The sequence below is a fragment of the Branchiostoma lanceolatum genome, chromosome 8, assembly GCF_035083965.1.
Source record: "Branchiostoma lanceolatum isolate klBraLanc5 chromosome 8, klBraLanc5.hap2, whole genome shotgun sequence".
NCBI classification, from domain to species: domain Eukaryota; kingdom Metazoa; phylum Chordata; class Leptocardii; order Amphioxiformes; family Branchiostomatidae; genus Branchiostoma; species Branchiostoma lanceolatum.
Window position 1 is genome coordinate 12372471 of NC_089729.1, and position 21756 is coordinate 12394226.

A 21756-nucleotide genomic window follows, 5' to 3' on the forward strand; every position below is an offset into this window, starting at 1 on the left:
AAGGTACTTTTTTTTTACTTTGCGGCATAGATTGCGGTCTAGATTGGCGACCGTAGTACTCAGGTCTAAAAGGCGTGTAAGTCCGACAATCGCTAGGATGCCGAAACTTTCCTGTCTTATCCTGTCAGACATGAACAAGCTTCCATCTCAAATGCTTTGTATATCAGGTGGGATCGATCGAAGGTACTTTTTCTTACTTTGCGGCCTCGATTGCGGCCTCGATTGCTAAATGAATGCCGAAGGTATAGATCGAAGGTACTTTTTTTCACTTTGTGGCCTCGATTGCGGCCTCGATCGCTAAATGTATGCCGAAGCTATAGATCGAAGGTACTTTTTTTTTTACTTTGCGGCATAGATTGCGGTGTAGATTTGCGACCGTAGTACTCAGATCTAAAAGGCATGTAAGTCCGACAATCGCTAGGATGCCGAAACTTTCCTGTCTTATCCTGTCAGACATGAACAAGCTTTCATCTCAAATGCTTTGTATATCAGGTGGGATCGATCGAAGGTACTTTTCTAATTTGCGGCCTCGATTGCGGCCTCGATTGCGGCCTCGATTGCTAAATGTATGCCGAAGCTATAGATCGAAGGTACTTTTTTTTTACTTTGCGGCATAGATTGCGGTGTAGATTTGCGACCGTAGTACTCAGGTCTAAAAGGCGTGTAAGTCCGACAATCGCTAGGATGCCGAAACTTTCCTGTCTTATCCTGTCAGACATGAACAAGCTTTCATCTCAAATACTTTGTCTATCAGGTGGGATCGATCGAAGTTACTTTTCTAATTTGCGGCCTCGATTGCGGCCTCGATTGCTAAATGTATGCCGAAGCTATAGATCGAAGGTACTTTTTGTTTTACTTTGCGGCATAGATTGCGGTCTAGATTGACGACCGTAGTACTCAAGTCTAAAAGGCGTGTAAGTCCGACAATCGCTAGGATGCCGAAATTTTCCTGTCTTATCCTGTCAGACAGGCTTTCATCTCAAATGCTTTGTATATCAGGTGGGATCGATCGAAGGTACTTTTCTAATTTGCGGCCTCGATTGCGGCCTCGATTGCTAAATGTATGCCGAAGGTATAGATCGAAGGTACTTTTTTTTACTTTGCGGCATAGATTGCGGTCTAGATTGGCGACCGTAGTACTCAGGTCTAAAAGGCGTGTAAGTCCGACAATCGCTAGGATGCCGAAACTTTCCTGTCTTATCCTGTCAGACATGAACAAGCTTTCATCTCAAATGCTTTGTATATCAGGTGGGATCGATCGAAGGTCCTTTTTTTTACTTTGCGGCCTCGATTGCGGCCTCGATTGCTAAATGTATGCCGAGGGTATAGATCGAAGGTATTTTTTTTTACTTTACGGCATAGATTGCGGTCTAGATTGGCGACCGCAGTACTCAGGTCTCAAATGCTTTGTATATCAGATGGGATCGATCGAAGGTACTTCTCTAATTTGCGACCTCAATTGCGGCCTCGATTGCTAAATGTATGACGAAGGTATAGATCGAAGGTACTTTTTTTTTACTTTGCGGCATAGATTGCGGTCTAGATAGGATACCGTAGTACTCAGGTCTAAAAGGCGTGTAAGTCCGACAATCGCTAGGATGCCGAAACTTTGCTGTCTTATCCTGTCAGACATGAACAAGCTTTCATCTCAAATGCTTTGTATATCAGGTTGGATCGATCGAAGGTTCTTTTCTAATTTGCGGCCTCGATTGCAGCCTCGATTGCTAAATGTATGCCGAAGGTATAGATCGAAGGTACTTTTTTTTGTACTTTGCGGCATAGATTGCGGTCTAGATTGGCGACCGTACATTGCACGAAATGGCCTCGTATCCCGGCGTATACGTACAGGGATTCCTCCGGAAATATTCCATATCCCGGTGCGGATTTAGCGTATCCGTTATAACTTACGGATACGCTAAATCCGCACCGGGATATGGAATATTTCCGGAGGAATCCCTGTACGTATACGCCGGGATACGAGGCCATTTCGTGCAGTGGTAGTACTGAGGTCTAAAAGGCGTGTAAGTCCGACAATCGCTAGGATGCCGAAATTTTCCTGTCTTATCCTGTCAGACATGAACAAGCTTTCATCTCAAATGCTTTGTATATCAGGTGGGATCGATCGAAGGTACTTTTCTAATTTGCGGCCTCGATTGCGGCCTCGATTGCGGCCTCGATTGCTAAATGTATGCCAAAGGTATACCTCGATTGCTAAATGTATGCCGAAGGTATTTTTTTTCACTTTGCGGCAGAGATTGCGGTCTAGATTGGCGACCGTAGTACTCAGGTCTAAAAGACGTTTAAGTCCGACAATCGCTAGGATGCCGAAACTTTCCTGTCTTATCCTGTCAGACATGAACAGGCTTCCATCTCAAATGCTGTGTATATCAGGTGGGATCGATTGAAGGTACTTTTCAAATTTGCGGCCTCGATTGCGGCCTCGATTGCTAAATGTATGCCGAAGGTATAGATCGAAGGTACTTTTTTTGTTTACTTTGCGGCATAGATTGCGGTCTAGATTGGCGACCGTAGTACTCAGGTCTAAAAGGCGTGTAAGTCCGACAATCGCTAGGATGCCGAAACTTTCCTGTCTTATCCTGTCAGACATGAACAAGCTTTCATCTCAAATGCTTTGTATATCAGGTGGGATCGATCGAAGGTCCTTTTTTTTACTTTGCGGCCTCGATTGCGGCCTCGATTGCTAAATGTATGCCGAGGGTATAGATCGAAGGTATTTTTTTTTACTTTACGGCATAGATTGCGGTCTAGATTGGCGACCGCAGTACTCAGGTCTCAAATGCTTTGTATATCAGATGGGATCGATCGAAGGTACTTCTCTAATTTGCGACCTCAATTGCGGCCTCGATTGCTAAATGTATGACGAAGGTATAGATCGAAGGTACTTTTTTTTTACTTTGCGGCATAGATTGCGGTCTAGATAGGATACCGTAGTACTCAGGTCTAAAAGGCGTGTAAGTCCGACAATCGCTAGGATGCCGAAACTTTGCTGTCTTATCCTGTCAGACATGAACAAGCTTTCATCTCAAATGCTTTGTATATCAGGTTGGATCGATCGAAGGTTCTTTTCTAATTTGCGGCCTCGATTGCAGCCTCGATTGCTAAATGTATGCCGAAGGTATAGATCGAAGGTACTTTTTTTTGTACTTTGCGGCATAGATTGCGGTCTAGATTGGCGACCGTACATTGCACGAAATGGCCTCGTATCCCGGCGTATACGTACAGGGATTCCTCCGGAAATATTCCATATCCCGGTGCGGATTTAGCGTATCCGTTATAACTTACGGATACGCTAAATCCGCACCGGGATATGGAATATTTCCGGAGGAATCCCTGTACGTATACGCCGGGATACGAGGCCATTTCGTGCAGTGGTAGTACTGAGGTCTAAAAGGCGTGTAAGTCCGACAATCGCTAGGATGCCGAAATTTTCCTGTCTTATCCTGTCAGACATGAACAAGCTTTCATCTCAAATGCTTTGTATATCAGGTGGGATCGATCGAAGGTACTTTTCTAATTTGCGGCCTCGATTGCGGCCTCGATTGCGGCCTCGATTGCTAAATGTATGCCAAAGGTATACCTCGATTGCTAAATGTATGCCGAAGGTATTTTTTTTCACTTTGCGGCAGAGATTGCGGTCTAGATTGGCGACCGTAGTACTCAGGTCTAAAAGACGTTTAAGTCCGACAATCGCTAGGATGCCGAAACTTTCCTGTCTTATCCTGTCAGACATGAACAGGCTTCCATCTCAAATGCTGTGTATATCAGGTGGGATCGATTGAAGGTACTTTTCAAATTTGCGGCCTCGATTGCGGCCTCGATTGCTAAATGTATGCCGAAGGTATAGATCGAAGGTACTTTTTTTGTTTACTTTGCGGCATAGATTGCGGTCTAGATTGGCGACCGTAGTACTCAGGTCTAAAAGGCGTGTAAGTCCGACAATCGCTAGGATGCCGAAACTTTCCTGTCTTATCCTGTCAGACATGAACAAGCTTTCATCTCAAATGCTTTGTATATCAGGTTGGATCGATCGAAGGTACTTTTCTAATTTGCGGCCTCGATTGCGGCCTCGATTGCTAAATGTATGCCGAAGGTATAGATCGAAGGTACATCACTTTATTTACTTTGCGGTATAGATTGCGCTCTAGATTGGCGACCGTAGTACTTAGGTCTAAAAGGCGTGTAAGTCCGACAATCGCTAGGATGCCGAAACTTTCCTGTCTTATCCTGTCAGACATGAACAAGCTTTCATCTCAAATGCTTTGTATATCAGGTGGGATCGATCGAAGGTACTTTTCTAATTTGCGGCCTCGATTGCGGCCTCGATTGCTAAATGTATGCCGAAGGTATAGATCGATTGCTAAATGTATGCCGAAGGTATAGATCGAAGGCACTTTTTCTAAACTTTACGGCATACATTGCGGTCTAGATTGGCGACCGTAGTACTCAGTTCTAAAAGGCGTGTAAGTCCGACAATCGCTAGGATGCCGAAACTTTCCTGTCTTATCCTGTCAGACATAAACAAGCTTTCATCTCAAATGCTGTGTATATCAGGTGGGATCGATCGAAGGTACTTTTCTAATTTGTGGCCTCGATTGCGGCCTCGATTGCTAAATGTATGCCGAAGGTATAAATCGAAGGTACTTTTTTTTTTACTTTGCGGCATAAATTGCGGTCTGGATTGGCGACCGTAGTACTCAGGTCTAAAAGGCGTGTAAGTCCGACAATCGCTAGCATGCCGAAACTTTGCTGTCTTATCCTGTCAGACATGAACAAGCTTTCATCTCAAATGCTTTGTATATCAGGTTGGATCGATCGAAGGTACTTTTCTAATTTGCGACCTCGATTGCGGCCTCGATTGCTAAATGTATGCCGAAGGTAGAGATCGAAGGTACTTTTTTTACTTTGCGGCCTCGATTGCGGCCTCGATTACTAAATGTATGCCGAAGGTATAGATCGAAGGTATTTTTTTTTTACTTTACGGCATACATTGCGGTCCAGATTGGCGACCGCAGTACTCAGGTCTCAAATGCTTTGTATATTAGGTGGGATCGATCGAAGGCACTTTTCTAATTTACGGCCTCAATAGCGGCCTCGATTGCTAAATGTATGCCAAAGGTATAGATCGAAGGTACTTTTTTTTTTACTTTGCGGCATAGATTGCGGTCTAGATTTGCGACCGTAGTACTCAGGTCTTAAAGGCGTGTAAGTCCGACAATCGCTAGGATGCCGAAACTTTCCTGTCTTATCCTGTCAGACATAAACAAGCTTTCATTGCAAATGCTTTGTATATCAGGTGGGATCGATCGAAGGTACTTTTTTTTTTACTTTGCGGCCTCGATTGCGGCCTCGATTGCTAAATGTATGCCGAAGGTATAGATCGAAGGTACTTTTTTTTTTTACTTTGCGGCATAGATTGCGGTCTAGATTCGCAACCGTAGTACTCAGGTCTAAAAGGCTCGTAAGTCCGACAATCGCTAGGATGCCGAAACTTTCCTGTCTTATCCTGTCAGACATGAACAAGCTTTCATCTCAAATGCTTTGTATATCAGGTGGGATCGATCGAAGGTACTTTTCTAATTTGCGGCCTCGATTGCGGCCTCGATTGCTAAATGTATGCCGAAGGTATAGATCGAAGGTACTTTTTTTACTTTGCGGCATAGATTGCGGTCTAGATTGGCGACCGTAGTACTCAGGTCTAAAAGGCATGTAAGTCCGACAATCGCTAGGATGCCGAAACTTTCCTGTCTTATCCTGTCAGACATGAACAAGCTTTCATCTCAAATGCTTTGTATATCAGGTGGGATCGATCGAAGGTACTTTTCTAATTTGCGGCCTCGATTGCGGCCTCGATTGCTAAATGTATGCCGAAGGTATATCTCGATTGCTAAATGTATGCCGAAGGTATAGATCGAAGGCGCTTTTTTAAAACTTTACGGCATACATTGCGGTCTAGATTGGCAACCGTAGTACTCAGTTCTAAAAGGCGTGTAAGTCCGACAATCGCTAGGATGCCGAAACTTTCCTGTCTTATCCTGTCAGACATTAAAAAGCTTTTATCTCAAATGCTGTGTATATCAGGTGGGATCGACCGAAGGTACTTTTCTAATTTGTGGCCTCGATTGCGGCCTCGATTGCTAAATGTATGCCGAAGGTATAAATCGAAGGTACTTTTTTTTTTACTTTGCGGCATAAATTGCGGTCTAGATTGGCGACCGTAGTACTCAGGTCTAAAAGGCGTGTAAGTCCGACAATCGCTAGGATGCCGAAACTTTCCTGTTTTATCCTGTCAGACATGAACAAGCTTTCATCTCAAATGCTTTGTATATCAGGTGGGATCGATCGAAGGTACTTTTCTAATTTGCGGCCTCGATTGCGGCCTCGATTGCTAAATGTATGCCGAAGATATACCTCGATTGCTAAATGTATGCCGAAGGTATAGATCGAAGGCACTTTTTTAAACTTTACGGCATAGATTGCGGTCTAGATTGGCGACCGTATACTCAAGTCTAAAAGGCGTGTAAGTCCGACAATCGCTAGGATGCCGAAACTTTCCTGTCTTATCCTGTCAGACATGAACAAGCTTTCATCTTAAATGCTTTGTATATCAGGTGGGATCGATCAAAGGTACTTTTCTAATTTGCGGCCTCGATTGCGGCCTCGATTGTTAAATGTTTTCCGAAGGTATACCTCGATTGCTAAATGTATGCCGAAGGTATAGATCGAAGGTACTTTTTTTACTTTGCGGCATAGATTGCGGTCTAGATTGGCGACCGTAGTACTCAGGTCTAAAAGGCATGTAAGTCCGACAATCGCTAGGATGCCGAAACTTTCCTGTCTTATCCTGTCAGACATGAACAAGCTTTCATCTCAAATGCTTTGTATATCAGGTGGGATCGATCGAAGGTACTTTTCTAATTTGCGTTCTCGATTGCGGCCTCGATTGCTAAATGTATGCCGAAGGTATATCTCGATTGCTAAATGTATGCCGAAGGTATAGATCGAAGGCGCTTTTTTAAAACTTTACGGCATACATTGCGGTCTAGATTGGCAACCGTAGTACTCAGGTCTAAAAGGCGTGTAAGTCCGACAATCGCTAGGATGCCGAAACTTTCCTGTCTTATCCTGTCAGACATTAAAAAGCTTTCATCTCAAATGTTGTGTATATCAGGTGGGATCGATCGAAGGTACTTTTCTAATTTGTGGCCTCGATTGCGGCCTCGATTGCTAAATGTATGCCGAAGGTATAAATCGAAGGTACTTTTTTTTTTACTTTGCGGCATAAATTGCGGTCTAGATTGGCGACCGTAGTACTCAGGTCTAAAAGGCATGTAAGTCCGACAATCGCTAGGATGCCGAAACTTTCCTGTCTTATCCTGTCAGACATGAACAAGCTTTCATCTCAAATGCTTTGTATATCAGGTGGGATCGATCGAAGGTACTTTTCTAATTTGCGGCCTCGATTGCGGCCTCGATTGCTAAATGTATGCCGAAGGTATATCTCGATTGCTAAATGTATGCCGAAGGTATAGATCGAAGGCGCTTTTTTAAAACTTTACGGCATACATTGCGGTCTAGATTGGCAACCGTAGTACTCAGTTCTAAAAGGCGTGTAAGTCCGACAATCGCTAGGATGCCGAAACTTTCCTGTCTTATCCTGTCAGACATTAAAAAGCTTTCATCTCAAATGCTGTGTATATCAGGTGGGATCGATCGAAGGTACTTTTCTAATTTGGGGCCTCGATTGCGGCCTCGATTGCTAAATGTATGCCGAAGGTATAAATCGAAGGTACTTTTTTTTTTACTTTGCGGCATAAATTGCGGTCTAGATTGGCGACCGTAGTACTCAGGTCTAAAAGGCGTGTAAGTCCGACAATGGCTAGGATGCCGAAACTTTCCTGTTTTATCCTGTCAGACATGAACAAGCTTTCATCTCAAATGCTTTGTATATCAGGTGGGATCGATCGAAGGTACTTTTCTAATTTGCGGCCTCGATTGCGGCCTCGATTGCTAAATGTATGCCGAAGATATACCTTGATTGCCAAATGTATGCCGAAGGTATAGATCGAAGGCACTTTTTTAAACTTTACGGCATAGATTGCGGTCTAGATTGGCGACCGTATACTCAAGTCTAAAAGGCGTGTAAGTCCGACAATCGCTAGGATGCCGAAACTTTCCTGTCTAATCCTGTCAGACATGAACAAGCTTTCATCTTAAATGCTTTGTATATCAGGTGGGATCGATCAAAGGTACTTTTCTAATTTGCGGCCTCGATTGCGGCCTCGATTGTTAAATGTTTTCCGAAGGTATACCTCGATTGCTAAATGTATGCCGAAGGTATAGATCGAAGGTACTTTTTTTTCACTTTACGGCATACATTGCGGTCAAGATTTGCGACCGTAGTACTCAGTTCTAAAAGGCGTGCAAGTCCGACAATCGCTAGGATGCCGAAACTTTCCTGTCTTATCCTGTCAGACATAAACAAGCTTTCATCTCAAATGCTGTGTATATCAGGTGGGATCGATCGAAGGTACTTTTCTAATTTGTGGCCTCGATTGCGGCCTCGATTGCTAAATGTATGCCGAAGGTATAAATCGAAGGACTTTTTTTTTTACTTTGCGGCATAGATTGCGGTCTGGATTGGCCACCGTAGTACTCAGGTCTAAAAGGCGTGTAAGTCCGACAATCGCTAGGATGCCGAAACTTTCCTGTCTTATCCTGTTAGACATGAACAAGCTTTCATCTCAAATGCTTTGTATATCAGGTGGGATCGATCGAAGGTACTTTTCTAATTTGCGGCCTCGATTGCGGCCTCGATTGCTAAATGTATGCCGAAGGTATAGATCAAAGGTACTTTTTTTATTTTGCGACATAGATTGCGGTCTAGATTGGCGACCGTATACTCAAGTCTATAAGGCGTGTAAGTCCGACAATCGCTAGGATGCCGAAACTTTCCTGTCTTATCCTGTCAGACATGAACAAGCTTTCATCTCAAATGCTTTGTATATCAGGTTGGATCGATCGAAGGTACTTTTCTAATTTGCGGCCTCGATTGCGGCCTCGATTGCTAAATGTATGCCGAAGGTATAGATCGAAGTTACTTTTTTTTTACTTTGCGGCATAGATTGCGGTCTAGAGTGGCCACCGTAGTACTCAGGTCTAAAAGGCGTGTAAGTCCGACAATCGCTAGGATGCCGAAACTTTCCTGTCTTATCCTGTCAGACATGAACAAGCTTTCATCTCAAATGCTTTGTATATCAGGTGGGATCGATCGAAGGTACTTTTCTAATTTGCGGCCTCGATTGCGGCCTCGATTGCTAAATGTATGCCGAAGGTATAGATCGAAGGTACTTTTTTTTCACTTTGCGGCATAGATTGCGGTCTAGATTGGCGACCGTAGTACTCAGGTCTAAAAGGCGTGTAAGTCCGACAATCGCTAGGATGCCGAAACTTTCCTGTCTTATCCTGTCAGATATGAACAAGCTTTCATCTCAAATGCTATGTATATCAGGTGGGATCGATCGAAGGTACTTTTCTAATGTGTGGCCTCGATTGCGGCCTCGATTGCTAAATGTACGCCGAAGATATAAATCGAAGTTACTTTTTTTTTTACTTTGCGGCATAGATTGCGGTCTAGATTTGCGACCGTAGTACTCAGGTCTAAAAGGCGTGTAAGTCCGACAATCGCTAGGATGCCGAAACTTTCCTGTCTTATCCTGTCAGACATGAACAAGCTTTCATCTCAAATGATTTGTATATCAGGTGGGATCGATTGAAGGTACTTTTTTTTACTTTGCGGCCTCGATTGCGGCCTCGATTGCTAAATGTATGCCGAAGGTATAGATCGAAGGTACTTTTTTTCGTACTTTGCGGCATAGATTGCGGTCTAGATTGGCGACCGCAGTACTCAGGTCTCAAATGCTTTGTATATCAGGTGGGATCGATCGAAGGTACTTTTCCTGTCTTATCCTGTCAGACATGAACAAGCTTTTATCTCAAATGCTTTGTATATCAGGTGGGATCGATCGAAGGTACTTTTCTAATTTTCTCTTGATCCGTCATCCTTATCATTAATCCATAATTGTAACCCTTAATCCGTCACCCTAGCCCTTACTCAGTCACCAAAAGTCTTAATCTGTCACTCGGAAAGTCTTAAATACCTCACCGTTGCAGTTAATCTGTCACCATAGCCAATAATCCGACCCCATAATCCTTAATCCGTCCCTATAACCCTTGATATGTCACCCTTGCCTTTAATACGTCATCATAATCTTTAATCCGTCATGAAAGTCTTAAATCCGTCAGCGTAGCCCTTAATCCCCTCACCATAGCACTTAATCCGTCACCCCAATCATTAATCCGTCACCATAGCCCTTAATCTATGACCCTTTCCCTTAATCCGTCAACTCTCTTAGACATACAATGTCATCCATATCTATGTTCAAATTCTCCACAGAACTGATCGACCATCTACTTCTACAGTGGCCAAGGACATCAGTGTACGTGCCCACTGAGGCATTGCGTGACCACAAAACAAGCCATGGCCAAGAAGTCTATCAGCACCAAACAACAGCGTGACAGTGGACACAAGTAGGGATGTTTCCCACCCCACACGTACCTACGTAACCAGTGCCTAAAGTAGTAAAAGTTAGATGCCGTCAGAACTACTCTTCACTCACTTTACTGGATAACAGATTAAATTCCCAGGGACCCAAAATTGTGAAATAACTTATCAGTTTCACATATTTAACATTAACTTCAAATGTTGTTCACCTAGCTAAAAGTGAAATAAGTTGCAGGCAGACATCGGAACTATCTGTACAATTGCAATTTTACCTGCACTTACATGCACTAACGAGCCCTATTTTTTTTTTAAATCGAACTCCATATCCTTGATCCTTGAAGTATAACACGTCATATTTGTATGTACTAAGAAATATGTCAGCTTATCACAGTATATTCAGTGTTACATGCATTCTAGATTTTGTTTCCCTGCTTACGTAATACAGTGAGATGTCCCAACTGCCTCTCGGCTTCTTCAGCTGCTTCCTCCCTTCACTGGTGGTTTCGCCCCTTCAGCAGTACCTCCTCCGGGAGGCGGGGCAGCAGTACTGGCCAGGTACTGCTAGCCGAGAGTCTTCCACTGTTTGTCTCCACTCCTAAACCACAGCCAGCGGGACGCCTTCTCCGCCTCTTCTGCTAGCTTTTCTGTTGCTTCCCTTCTTCTCTTGCCCTTCACGCCTATGACACCTAGTGCCTTCCACATGGATTGGCAGATGAACCCTCTCGTACCTATCTCCACAGGGTAGCAACTTGCTTTCCACCCTCTTTCTTTGCACATGTGCAGCAACTCCTGGTATTTCAATGCTTTTCTCTCGTGTGCCTCCTCTGCTCTCTCTTCCCAGGGGACTGTCAGTTCTATCAGTATCACCTGTTTTGTATGCTTGGACCATAAGACTGCATCCGGTCTGAGCCTTGTTGCCACTATCTCTTCTGGGAAGACCAGCTTTCTGTCCAAGTCAACCTGCATGACCCAATCAGTTGCTGTTGCAAATATGCCTCCTTCCTCTCTCTTTCTCTTTGGCCCATTCTTTGCTTCTCCCTCCTTCACAAATCCTATGAACTGTGGCCCCTTTCTGCTATGTTGTCTTTTCTTCACTCTCTCTTCCTCCAGGGCTACTGCTAACACCCTCAGCACTTTGTCGTGCCTCCACCGGTATCTTCCTTGGCTCAGGGCCACTGTGCACCCTGAGAGGATGTGGCTCAGCGTCCCTCTTTTCCCACACAGACCACAGCTTTCTTCCTCCTGCATGCCCCATCTTTTCTTGTTTGCTGGAGTGGGGAGTAAATCGTACACAGCTTTGATGAGAAACTGGGTTCTCAGGGGCTCCCATCTGTATAACTCGCTCCACATTACCCTTCTGTCCTTTATTCCTTCCCATCTCGTCCATGCACCCTGGGATCCTTGGCTCACTGCCTGTGCTATTCTACACTCCTCCTCCTTCCTTCTAATCTCACTCTGGACCATGTCCCTTCTTTCTCTCGGTCCTGTGGTGCACCATCTCTGGTTCACTGTTCTACTGGCACCCAGTCCCAGCCTTCCCTGTGCCACCACTCCTACTATATCTCGATGTCTCAGGTTACTTTTCGCTTCTTCAACTGCTTTCCCCACGGCCCACTTCCTTCCTGTTCTCATCTCTATTCCTGCCTGGCTGACTCTTTCATCTCTGCTTCCTTCCAGGGACATTGCAGCTCTTGCTTTGCAGACTTTGAATTCCTCTACTACTGATGTCAATGGGAGTTGCAGCCTTGAGGTTCTGCAGTACAATCCGATCTTGCTTAAGCTCGGTGGAAGGCCCATCCATTTCCTGAGTTGTTTACTGATCTTCCTTTCCACCGCTTCTATAGTTGTAAGTGGGATGTCATACATCGTCATTGGCCACGTTATCCTGGGCAAAAGACCGTACTGGTAGCACCAGACCTTAAACTTCCCTGGCAGCTTGCTTTCCTCAATTGCTTGCAGGCCCTTTCTGACTTGCTGCCTGAATTCTTCGATGTTATTCTGGTCTCCAAGCGATTTGTCGAACTTCTTCCCCAGGCTCTTTATTGGTTGTTCTGTCACTGAAGGAATGATCTCTCCCTGGATCTCTAGCTGAATCCGGTCACTCACTTTTCCTTTCCTCAGCACCAGCTTTCGGCATTTCTTTGCTTTAAATCTCATCCTTGCCCAAGTGGCTGACTTCTCTAGACTCCTTAGCATCCATCTGGTACTTAGCACACTCTCAGTTGTTAATGTCAGGTCATCCATAAAGGCCTTCAGCGGTTGTTGCCTCACTCCTGATTTTCCTCTTGGCCCTCTGCTCTGCCCTATGGCTGGCTTCATCACTAAGTTCATTGCTGCAACAAATAGTATTACTGAGATTGTGCATCCTGTTATTATCCCTCTCTGCAGTCTTTGCCAGGCTGTTGTACTTCCATTGACTGTGAATCTGATTTGTAAACCATCAAGATACTGGAATATGATTTTCCGTGCTTGCTGTGGTACATGGTATTTCTCTAGAGCCATCTTTATCAACTGGTGAGGCACTGAGCCATATGCATTTTCAAGGTCCAGCCAGACCACTGAAAGGTCTTTCTTTCCTGCTTTTGCCTCCTGTATGAGTTGGGTTATAATACTTGTGTGTTCGAGGCATCCTGAGAAACCTGGTACACCTCCTTTTTGTATATAACCTAGCAACTGCATTTAATACTAACCCACCACTGCCAACTACTTTGAGAAAGAAAAGCCAATCATAACTTGAGAATAATTTAAACTTTTCATATTTCAATAGGTTAGAACACTCAGGTTGATATGTTCCTGTTCATTCCCGATCACTGCAAAGGTCAGCTATACCGGTGGGGATGTCGGACCAGCATCAGAGCCGTGTGCAGCCAAATGATTGCGCTGCTACAACCAGAGAAAACCTGACACGAATTAGAGAATTCACACACAGACGAGCACATGTTGTCCACGTTATTTGATCTAAACGAATATGTATTGTCTATACTATTGTTTATTTTAGTGTGCGACTTTTAGTGGCTGATTTTGCATGTAACGTTGGGTAACATAAATTCGGGATTTTTCCGATAATGGTTGACTGAAATCAATCTAGCAGAACAATAAACCATCCTTTTTTTCTATTATTCTGTCAGTATCATGTACTATCTTTGCACTAATCATATATATGGTAGATTTTGTCTCTAGTCGTGCAGACACCATAATATTTCAACTTGAAACTACCGTCCGCCGCGCGCACAATGACGGTGCTGTCGGACAGGGGTGAACATTAATTCGGGAGAGAAGATTCGTCTTGAATATCTTACCGCTAATTACATTTTATACAGCAGCTATTCGTTCCATCCTTGGCTTGAGGAGAGTGCTATGGATAAAGACGTGTCCAAGTAAAAAAAAATACACGAAAAAACGGCCGTACCGCACACATCAGGCCTCCGGGAACAACCCGTGTGTTGAGTCGGTAGAACGTCACTCAAAGTCAACCCCCACCGTCATGGAAATTTGTACATTATTTATCGGGGCGTTAGCTGGATGCCGTAGAAATGGTAATACTACTATGTCCATGTGTTTCTGCTTGTGCTAAGAGCAAACTTTGAGGAAAATATCGCCATCAGTCCACTATCACACACAACATTTAGCCAAAAAAGTGTTCCTCGCAAACGTTTGTCGTCTGCCGAATAGCAGGATTCTGCGTAACGAATATGGTGGCGGGAAAATTCACCGTAGTGCCGTAGCCATTGGTTGTAGCAACAAAGAGGAGTTTTGATGATTAATCACACTTAGAGTCCAGTTGTAGGTTAGCAAAAGAGATTCTAATAAGTTGTCTTGTAAATAATTGTGTTGAGCAGGAAGCGGATGTGACATTTGTCTTATAAACCAGCGAACAACTATGCAGTATAATTCTCCCACGAAGCCCTCAGACTGTGACAATAAGGACGGAGAGTTTTTGACGTAGCCAACTTCTAATGCATGGTTATCGAAGCTTTTCAGACAGTGTTCTGAATACGTTAGTCTGTCAAGTTTGCATTTCTAGCGGTATTACTGATGTTGCATCTAGCACATATCCCTAAATACCCCGTTTTCGAAAAATTTAAGTACCCCGCGAATTTATGTTACCCAACGTTAAATCAAAGAAGATACAAGTGATTAACCTCGCCCACGTCGACGACAGTTAAAATCAAACCGAATGTACGAATGGTGAAAACCCCATACAAATGTGTATGCAATTGCAAGCTGCAGTAACATTTCACTCCGTCACTTACGTCCAAGAAGTTACAGTGCAACTCCTTACCAAACTTGCAACGGTTACTGTGAAATACGTCTGTTATTGTTGTGCCATAATTGTTATTCTTTGACTTCTTTGACGGTTATTCATTTGTTTAAGTGAACTGCAGCGAAGAGATGAAGTAATCAATGTTTTGTGAGCAGAGTAAGACAGTATAAAGACAAGAGATTTCAAAGGCCAGGAAGTTAAGGTCAAAAGAGCAATAGAGACCTTCAGTAAGGATCGTAGTAAGCCAACGTTTAAGTCACAATCAGCCAGTGTTATAACGTTGACGTCTCCCGTGCTAAGTGTGCGGGAATCCTTGTCTCTGTGTCATTACTTTATCCTCGATGTTGTCGTCTTCAAACCGGCATCTAAAAGAAACTGTATTTATACATCGGCCATTCTTTATTGTAAGAAGGAAAGGGTATTAGAAACAACAACAGTTGTTACATATTGGTCGTTATTGCAACCTTCAAAAATTTGATTTCAAGAAAACTTATAAGTATTCGCCATTTCATTATTGACTTTATGTGATTCCAAAAACTAACCTTCTCAGATGTAAACAAACTTATCATTCAGTGTTGTTGTGGCTGCCGTCCCTACATCTCTGACAAGACCACAAGTGCCATGTCTTTATTTCATATTAACATCAAGATCACATCTCCTACACTTTCTAATCCTACATCACATCGAATAACAAATCTATATTAACACTCTATCGTTGGGGATCTTGTCGTCCCTTACTTATCGACAAGACCACAACAACATGATGCTCAGTGGACTTTGCTCGTCCATTAGTACAGTGGGCCTTGTGTCCATTTGTGCCAACGGCAAGGTCACAACACCACCACACTAATACCTGCCATCTGTCACACCCAACATTGGCGACAAAAACCACCCCTCCGGTCCAAATGGTCACACTCAACCCAAAACCATGAAAAATATAGGGAACCGACATTAGCGACAAAAAACACCCCTTCAGTCAATCACGCTCAATGTTACCGACTCAACACTTTCTAATCCAACGTCACATTGAATAACAAATCTAGATTAACCCTCTATCGTTGGGGATCTTGTCGTCCCTTACTTTTCGACAAGACCACAACAACATGATGCTCAGTGGACCTTGCTCGTCCTTTAGTACAGTGGGCCTTGTGTCCATTTGTGCCAACGGCAAGGTCACAACACCACCACACTAATAACATCCTTCTGTCACACCCAATATTAGCGACAGAACCACCCCTCCGATTAATCACGCCCAATATTACCGACTCCACACTTTTGAATTCTAATCCAACATCACATTAAATAACAAATCTAGATTAACCCTCTATCGTTGGGGATCTTGTCGTCCCTTACTTTTCGACAAGACCACAACAACATGATGCTCAGTGGACCTTGCTCGTCCTTTAGTACAGTGGGCCGTGTGTCCATTTGTGCCAACGGCAAGGTCCCAACACCACCACCTTGAACTTCCATCTTGTCACCACCACACATTAGCGAAAAAACACCCCTCTGGTCGAGATGTGGGGGTGTTCAACAAACGAACAGATGTATCAGTACATTTATTCATAAGTCCAGATTTTTGTGTGAGTGAAGCTAGCTACATGTATAGGTGTTGAAGGACACTTTCCCATGCGTCGCTGAAGCCTTCAACATACACGTGTCCTTAAGCAACGCTTAAGGTTCCCTCCCTGGCTAAATTGGCTTTTTTTAACTTTTCATTATTTTCTCATTAACGGGTTAAGAAAAAAAACTTGTATTGAAATACGCTTGCACAAATCGATATCAACAAGCTATGAAATCAGGCTGAAGTTGTTTATGAGTTTCTCTTACCGTCACAGATACAGAACTTCGCAGCTCCCCCCCCCCCATGTCGTGTATGTAAAGTCCTTGATCTAATTGGCCGTTCGGGGATAGTTTTACTGAATGACACAAATCACAATACCTTCGACAACAGCAGAAAGGTCACTTCCCCTTTATTGTAGATAGTCTTTAATCCAATTCCCGCAGTGGTGCATTTAATAAAACGGACATGTATCGGTACACTTATTCATAAGTTCAGATTTTGTGTGTGTGTGAAGCTAGGTGTTGAAGAAAACTTTTCCGTGCGTCATCGAAGCCTTCAGACAAAATGCACAAACTTGATGCTTAAAAGACGTCCTGGAGACGTGAATGAGCTACAACTGAAGAAGGACCACGCGGAAAGACACGACGCGTCTTCAACGACCAATTAAGGTTCGAAACTCACAAAGCCGGTGGCTCAATTCCGAGGGGAAAAATTAAACTTTTTGCTTTGCGGCTGGTGCCTTTGGATATATCAATAATGAGACCTTGCTATTGTGTAAGGCTGGCGTAAATACTAAAAGCCGCACTTGTGAATTTGACGAAACGTTAATTTTTTTCTATACTTCGCATTGTGGGAGGATAAGTCTCTCCGATATATTGTTCTCTCCGATGTATTGTTCTCTCCGGTATATTGTTCTCACTGCCAATAGAGCCTGTCTCAACTGACCAATTAGAGCCCACGACATCCGTTTAACAAAAAGCATGATGTTCTTTTATCTACACAAAGGCAATTTGGCGATGAGATCCTGTCTTTTCATGACGATTTTATCCTTTCATTCGAATGACGCACAGCAATTTAGGTGGGCGGTTACCGCGAATGTTTCGTCGTCAATGGGGAGTTCATTTCTTGCCCCTATATAACCTCCGTAACTCTGAGACCGAACAGACTTCACGCGGGGTTTCCCACTGGTAGACGCACGCACTCATCTGCTGTCCAGATCCCCTATCTGCTTACACTGGCAAGATCCTGCTCAAAAACGTAAGTGACGTTGTCCTTGGTTCTGAACAATTTGCAGTTATTGCATGTACATTTTTCTATCTTTCATCGCTTTCGGTAAAAGTAAAGGTAGTCCTATACCCTTTTTTGAGACGATAGGTGCAGTGGGTTGGTATCTACTGTGTGTATGGTGTGGTATTGGAAGGCGGAGCCCATCCCTCTTCTTACACAGCCTTTTATCTCTCCAATCGAATTCGGGTATCCAATTTTACGCCTGGACGGAGTGAGGAAAGTCGTGTACATTTCTGTACCCAAGGAAACAACGTCTAGTCAGAAGCAGCAAAAACCGAACCCATGACCTCTCAATCTCCCACTCAGCAATTTGACGCCACCAAACGCTTTTCCCTGGCACGGTTGATACGGGTATGCACCGGGGTTGTTCTCTTAAAGCACGTTTCTATCTTGTCCAGTCCATCTGTTTTGTGCGAGCAGTGTTGAGTTGTCCTACATATCATATATAAGTGTACGTGCCGAAAACACTATACTGCTAAAGCCAAGAACATCGTAAGAGGACACTCCACCGACTCGTGATTTTCTGTCACGTTGAGAGGAATGATGCCTGTCACGAAGTAAACTTGGACAAAACTAACCTTCATCAATGTGACGCTTCATTTGGCCGTACCCATAACAAGATTAAAGTTAGCGTGATATGCTTAACAAAGAAGTGTCATGTCATGTTACTAAAGCCGCTATATCACTGGACTGCGGCACATTTGGGCCGGCGTGCGAATGGCTACGGCCAACGCGCCGCGCACAAACGCCAGCTTGCCGCCCTATCGCTGCAAAGGGCAATCTTTTAAAACGTTCAAAAATGCAAAATGGTAACCTGCCGCGAACGAGCCGCGAACAAGACTTCAATTTTGTCCTCCTGTTGGACTGTCCTAGATACATAAACCTGGATTAACCCTGTTAGCTAGCCAGAAAGGGCAATGTAGTTGTAATAGCTATACTTTTATTACAGCTCACGCGTTTCATTAGAATCATATTATCACAATAACTATGATTAAGGTAATCACTTCTTTTGTAAACCAGTCAGGAAAATGTCCCACTTAGTTAATGACTGTCATCACACAACTATTACCGTGTGACGTTTTTTTTTGTTCTTAGGAAAAGATAGATGTATGTTTGGAGGAGTTCTGCATCATAATCTAAAGGGATCCTGTGGCGTAACGGGAGTGTTTTCGGCCCAGAACCCAGCGGTTCCGAGTTCAAATCCCCTGACGCCACCGATCTTGTGCCCTTGGAAAAAAGGCACTTAACATGACTTTCCTCACTCCACCCAAGTGCAAAAACAGGTGTTTTATTTGTGTGGGTCGGGACACCAGCAATAGCTGCCTGTGTGCCACGAGTATTCAACTGTTGAAATAATAATAAAATCAAAAATGAAATCAATAATCTAAACACGAGAAACCTGAAATTTGTGCAAACGTGCACTTCAAGGGTTACCATACATTTGGCCGAGTGGCTAGTTGCGAGATTTAGATTGGGTTTACACATGCATTTCTAATCACACTCGGAGTGTGCTCCGAGTACTCACGAAGTGTGCTCCAAGTGAGAAAGGCGTGTGTAAACAGGTGCAGGGCCTCAGAAGTCATGGAAGGCACGGGTTTTGATTCTTGGCTACGTGTTGTGTGTCCTTGGGAAAGGCACTTAACACGACTTTCCTCACTCCACCCAGGTGTAGAAATTCGACTGGGGAGGTATAAGGCAGTGAAGGTAGATAATATCGTGCCCTAGACATAGTGTATAACCCACTTCCCACTACGGCCTCAAAAAGGCTGTGGAACTACGTTTATCTTTAACTTGACCACACAGGAATAAAACGTTGACTGATTTACGATTTGCGTAGGCTAGTGTAGGTTGCATCCCATTCAATTAGGATATATGCTGTACCTATGCCTTTTTATGCTGTACATAACGTTCTCCATACTGACATAGAATACATACTAGCATGCCATTTGCTGACTTAAAGTAAAACCCCTGGATGATTGGGGACCGGTCAGAATCTGGAAAAAAAACCAAATGATTTCATATTTTGATGTCAATTGTCTTACTGTATTTTGATATCACATTTCAAATTTGAATAGGTGTGCCGTATGTTAGTCACGATGCAATCCATCTCGGCGCCAACTGATTGGGTTATTTGGGTCATTATCTTGACGGATAGTATCACGACACAAAAACTGAATCTTTGAGACCAATACAGATTACTGTTATCTAAACTCAGTCGTATTGTAGCCATCGCTTGACGGGTATTACCTATTACATGTAACCAAATGCAATCTATACTACCGTATGTGTTTGTAGCAACGTCTACAGGGCACGCAGTGGACGTTTAATACCCTGGTCACAGATGTAAACAGGGGGCCCGACGGCTTTATTTCACTTTCGGCGGGGCCTCGTGGGGCTGCATGGCTATTTTAGGGTAGCCTGGGTGCCATCCTATTTCTACCGGGGCTCCTACACTCGCTACTTTTAGGGTAGCGAGTGTAGGAGCCCCGGTAGAAATAGGATGGCACCCAGGCTAATTTTAGGGAACAGTTGACTTTAATTCGGACTTAAAATCAGCCCGGGCCTCAGCGAAAAAAAAGGAAACGGCTGCAGCAAGCCACGGTCGGGCAGTGAGAACCGGTCAGCACCCTGTCGGACACCGCAAGGGCATCTGACGGGTGCCTGCTGGACACCAACCAATAAACTGACCAACATTTCCAACGAAAAACAACCCCGGGACATGTACAGTCGTGACAGTCGGTGTTGCCCCGACTTCAGAGCCCGTCCGGGGGTTTGAAACCGGCTACACCCCCTTTGATGATGACCCAGCTTGCAATTGTAACCAGGGCATTGATCCCCAGTAGGCACAACAATACAGTCCTCAGAGACTGGACAGCCAAAGAAGAAAGAAGTAAAACAGCGTGAAATCCCGATGGACATGTTCTCTTTTTAGGCCCTCATTAAAGTGTTTGCGCCTGCCGCTTCTAAATCTCTCCGACAATCAAAAACCAAGGTTCACTTTGAAAGTGGAAACAATAGACACTCACTTGCTGAAGGGAACGAATCTGACCTTATTAGGTCCTGCTACAAAGAAAGAGCTTTTTTTACGATGTCCATATTCAGTTACCTGCCTTTCAACATTGATAAAAGTCGGACAATATACCCTCCATGCAAAATCTTGAAACATCTTAAAATGAGAGCAAAAACATCCAGATAAAAAAAGTTTGACAACCACTTTAAGAGCCTCCATTGTTATGATTGTAGTGAAAAATGCAAACATGCTTAACTTTTTAGACGCTAATGTGAGATTTGTTTGGAATTCTAGGAGAATGAAGAGACCAGCGGCCTGCATGCTCCTGCTTCTAGGGCTAGCCTTGTCAGCGCTTGGCACCGAAGCTTGGGACTGCGCCGACGGCGGATGTGAGATCCAACCCGCCGGCGCCCCTCTACCTCCCACGGCGGCATTCAACTGGCTCCCCGACGGCGACGAACATCAGGAGATGGCTGCCCGATCCATCCGAAACTTGCCGCCCAGCTACAAGGAGCGCTTCCTGCTGAAGTCACTCCTTCGTCAGATGGGGGTTGCTATGCGTCTGCCCCCGCTGCGCAAACTGACAAAACTTTCTAACTAGAAAATAGACCTGGCACCTGGCAGCTACGCGCGGTTACATTTCTCGTAAGACTTGTCGTACGATTTTGATGTCGTAAAGCTTGTCGTACGACACTTACAGAACCAATAGCCGAAAAAGACCACCTTTTCGGTAACATGTCAGCCGACTTTTGTAAGGTATATGCACGACTAGTGCAAAAATGCCTTCGGCTTGCAATCGTAAGACAACCGTACGACAATCGTACGACGAATGTGACCGGACCCTTAAGCATTGCTGTCTTACCTAGATGTATCTGTGACCACTCTAATACAAACGCCTTGTTGTTGAACGCTTGTTTCTTAGATGTTCGTAAAGATCATGAAAACGACATCCAGTGTACGTTTTGTTTGTAAAGCCAAAGGGACAGAAAGTCATGCAATGCAGGAATAAAGAAATGTTTAAAGCTTTAAAATGATTTTGTCTGTTATCA

General features: G+C 44.1%; 2 long non-coding RNA genes across 2 annotated transcripts; both read left to right on the forward strand.

The window, feature by feature from the left end:
* Nucleotides 1–10459: 10459 nt before the first annotated feature.
* On the forward strand, nt 10460–13701 carry LOC136440866 (uncharacterized). The gene is made up of 2 exons (XR_010756724.1): nt 10460–10608; nt 13401–13701. It is a non-coding gene; the product is annotated as an uncharacterized lncRNA (long non-coding RNA).
* A 3034-nt stretch (nt 13702–16735) lies between these two features.
* On the forward strand, nt 16736–21738 carry LOC136439855 (uncharacterized). Its single transcript, XR_010756590.1, has 2 exons — nt 16736–17667; nt 21002–21738. It is a non-coding gene; the product is annotated as an uncharacterized lncRNA (long non-coding RNA).
* Nucleotides 21739–21756: the final 18 nt, after the last annotated feature.